We start from the raw sequence: 4,623 nt of genomic DNA on the forward strand, positions 1-4,623 counted from the left end.
CACACACACACACACACACACACACAGAGAGAGAGAGAGTTTGGTCATCAGTTTGTGTTTATTTTTCCACTATGGTGGGTTGTGTCCTCCCAACAGTTCAGTATCAGAGGAGATGTCCTGTGTCTGACCACAGCCAGGTGCAGTACAGCTTCACACAGCCTGACACAATAGTCCAACAGGCTACAATAGATAACACTATTGTTTGACACGCTACAAAAGGTCAGTGGGTTCATTTGTGTTGGACGCCGTGTGGTGCTGCCCCCGTCACTCCAGTGCTGGTTCACGGGGTTCAGCCGGAGTTCGACAGACCGTTGTTCGACAGATTACCACAGATTATTCACTCTGCGTGGTTCGGCCACAAAACTGGCCTTTCTAAAAATATTTGCACACGTGTAGGCCAACAAAAGAAATACTCAACAACACCTCTCTGCAGCACGCATGTCCTGAATTATTTTCAATAATGCACCATGCTTGGTATAACACGTCAGAATATACAGAGGATTGTCAATTATTTAGTGGTTTCTGTCAGTCCAAATCAAGGTTGTAGCACAGTCGTCTGTACAGTCTAACACAAAAGAACACTTTTAATTTACTACAAAATGAAATGCCTCAAGAGCTGCAGATTTAAGGGCTGTAGTTAATGACAGGGTCAAAAAAAGTGCAGAAGAAAGAATTCTGTTAGACCAAAGAATAAAATAAAAACAATACAAGACACAAATGCCTACACTGATGCAGCCATATAGATAAGATAAGAACTCAGTATGACACACCGACTGCGATGATTACAGTAAAGGTGTGGACATTTCCGTGACATTTTGTTGACCTCTTCGCCCTGAAGTTAAAATTCTAGAAAGTGCACATTTAATCGGTTCAGGAGAACAGTGGAGGTTGGAGTGTTTGAGTGTTTGTTTGTCTGTTGTCATGCAGGCTTCAGATCTGTGACAGGTAAAACTGGTTCATTTGTTTAAAAAAAAACAAAAAACGACTCTGTTGTAACAGTCACTGTTGGGTCACAACAAGACAAATTCAGAAAAATACTGAACACTACTGAATGACGATGACTAAAGTCAAACAGCAGATTTGCTGCATGGCTGAGTCCGTCTGTGTTTTTATTTATAACACCGGGAGGCTGCTGTTTCAACAATTATTCTAAAAGTACATTTTTTTTCCCTTCATAACTTTTTTTTTTCTACAACCGTGGTGCATTTGTGGGATATAAATGTTATCTTGAGTTTAAAGAATCCCTGTAATTCTTTTTAAGCTAAGGAAGAAATTCCTGCCTAACAATTGTAGGAAAGCCAAGGCACCTGGAAATCTCATGACTTCCTGAAAGTAATTCCAGGCCAGGCTGTCAGACTGTCTGACTAGCAGCTTTCATTGGGGGTGTAAACACAAAATGTCAGGCATGTTTGCCAGAGCCATTGTCGAGTCAGGCCTTAATACTCGCGTAACGCCTGCAGTGAACTCAAACGCCCCAATAAAGTCCTAATTATATTTTCCTCCGTCGAACAGATTTATGGTCCTGTGTGAACTTAGAAAGAGCTGGCACTGGTTCGGTCTCATTTGCAGGCCTGAGCATGCTGCACAAAGACTTTTTCTGTTGTTTTCAAATGCGGTTCATGTTACACTCTAGACCAACCCTGTAATAAAATTGCATGTGCCCTGGCACAGACTGGCAGGTTTGATAACCAGTAATTGTTACCTGAAATGTGCAAAGTGCAAACAAGGCAAGGCACCAACTAAGAGCAAAGGTATGACACCAGCAGGAGAGAGCTCAGAACAAAATCCCCTCTCATGTCACAGCGTGCTGCGTTGGCGGACAGTGACCTCATCCAAAGTTTACACACCGCCGCCTCACGCTGCTTTGTTATCTTCAAAACTTGCAAAACAGCACATTCCAGGTCTCAGCAGCTACGAAAGAAAAACACGTCAGCCTGCAGATCCTGCTGCTGCACGGTGAGAAACACCATAAGCAAATAAATAAATTCTTGACTAAGCCGACAGCGGCGGCAGCACAATGCTAGAGCGAAAACAAACACTTCTCCTGAGCAGGAGGGCAGAGGTGTTCTGTATGTAGGTCACTTGTGGCAGACCAGAGCTTTGCGTGATCTTGCTTACTCAGCAGCTTAGCTTAGCTCGTTTTTTGTCTTTTTTTAAACAGACCACAGGGTAGTAAATATCTGCAAGGAGGGTCACAGCCTTCCCAGCTGATTGGCCTGTTGCTCGGCTGACATAAACAGGAAACCAGCCGTGCGAGTTGAAGAAGGGAGCGAACAAAGACAGAAGGAGACGAACACAATGCGGTGTCAAGACAAAGAGAGAATGTGTAAAAGCCTGAGGGATTTGTGTGGGGGGGAATGGTGTGTCTGTTTGTAGCGTGACATGTGACTCATGAAGGCATTCAGCTTGTGATTCAGTTCTCTGCAGTGTCAGCACAGGCACAGTGTAAAGATAACAGTGGTACGGACTTAACCGTAGAGTCTCCAGTCGGTGCCACTCTAAAGGTCGCTCACCATATAATATCAGTTCAACAGAAACAACATCAGATTGTTTTATTTTACGTGTGGTTGTGTAAGATTTCGCTGAAAACATGCTACGATACGTTAAACAATCAGACTGAGGTTCTTTGTGCATTTTTGTGTACTGAAAACAAAGCACCTTGACCTTAAAATACTATCTTAACTCCCACCATGTGTTTGTGGAGTCTTCAACATCAGGTGAGACGCCCTGTGTGCGTCAGAGCAGCCTGACTGAGTGAAGGGAGGTAAATAAGCCTGAGAAGCTGACCCACACAACGATAAGATGTACAGTAAGGACTAAAATCCACCAACTCTACGAAGCTACATTTTGTTTTCATTGAAATTGCTTCATTGCCTTGACATTTTTCCATATTAGTAATTCCATCTTTTGGATTAGTCAGAAATAAAAACAGGTGTCCAGCAATGTACAAGAAAGCTTTTTGTCATATCCAGCAATATACGATTAATCGTGATTAATCCACAGCTACCCTGTGACTGAACAGGTTAACAATTATTAATCATTTCACAACAAAATCTATAACATGCTGCTTTTCAGAACTACATGTAAGACACCTGGCCGTAGAGGACAGGGCCACGGCCAGAGTGAAAAAATGAGTGACACACTGCATCAGCTCCAACACACCAGAGTTATTAAAGGTATTCTGATGCCAAGCTCTGAAGGTCAAAATGAAAAACAAGACAGAGAGAGACAGAGACAGAGAGAGAGAGAGAGAGAGACAGAGAGAGAGAGAGAGAGAGAGAGAGAGAGAGAGAGACTCTAACTGACTGGTTCAAACAGGCCTTTGGAGGAGGGGAGGGGAGGAGGAGGACGAGGAGGTAGGTAGATGGAGTTGAGTGGGGCGTAGCCCACTGAGCATGCCCAGTGAGGAGGATTGCCGTGTGATGGCAACACAGTGGGCTCTCCCATCTGCTGATGCAGTGTGCACTTCTCGCCCCGAGCCCTTTCTTCTCCAGTCTAGTGAGCAGCCAGATCAATGTAGTGTGGAATGAACACAGTCCGTGGCACGCACACACACACATACACACAGTACATACATAAAAATCCAGCGCACACTCATTCATCATGTACAGGAACAATAGCAAGTGCATTTACTGCGGCTGCTGCACAAAGCAGCGGGGCGGGGGTCATGGCGGGGGTACGTAGCAACGTACTCATGCATGCAAGAAGAAGCAGGACAGAGGTTGAATCCAGGCTCTGATCCATTATTCAGAGAAGCCCCTCCTCTGGTACAGACCACTTCACTGTTCCTCAGATTCCTCAGAAGCTGCACGGCGCACTTAAAAACACGAGCTGATATTCAGGCTGCGCTCCACCATACAAATTCCTTTCCTCACAGTGCTGACTCATGTCGTGAAACCGTGTGACTTGTCTATTTATTTTGACGGCTGCTAATGGCTTTTTCAGGGCAGTCCATCATTCTGAAGTGTGCTGCAGTGGCAGAGTTAGGACAAAAACAAGGCCTGTATTTTTGGGACGTGATATCATCTATTTCCAGACAGACACTTGAACACATGCAAACTGAGACCACGTATGTGTGGTGTGTGCGTGTGTGTCTGCATCCCTTTAATGAATAATTGAGAAGCCCTGCCTCATGTAGTTGAGCAGCCGCTGACGAGGCATCCGGGGTGGCACACTTAACTGGTGTGACAAAATGGTGTAGTGTGAAAAGTGACATTTAAGGCATAATGGCGCTCAGGCGTGTCGCCAGGTTCCGGAGTTCTCTGTTAGGAACAGAGATGGTGAGAGCTCACTGAAGTCCTCCAGGCTCAGACAGACGTTAACTCAAAAAAAGGCTAAACGTGCCCCCTCAAAATTGATCACTTCCTTCAATGAATGCAAACAAAAGAGTGACGACGCTGCATTAATAATCACAACATATTGTAGGGAGTGGGAGGGGGTGGTCAGGGGAGGTTTAATGTCTTCTTTTATTTGCAGAGTCACGTCCGTGCTCTCTGATATGCTAATGCCTCTGCCTTTGAGTAATTGAGCTGTGCTTTAGAAAATCAGGCCAGGCCTAATGGCACATTGGGAGGGTCGATGGGGGGGGGGGGGGGGGGAAAAAGCAGCTGAGATGAGGACGAG

This window comes from Cynoglossus semilaevis, chromosome 12 (assembly GCF_000523025.1).
Source record: "Cynoglossus semilaevis isolate Cse_v1.0 chromosome 12, Cse_v1.0, whole genome shotgun sequence".
In the NCBI taxonomy this organism is placed as follows: Eukaryota; Metazoa; Chordata; class Actinopteri; order Pleuronectiformes; family Cynoglossidae; genus Cynoglossus; species Cynoglossus semilaevis.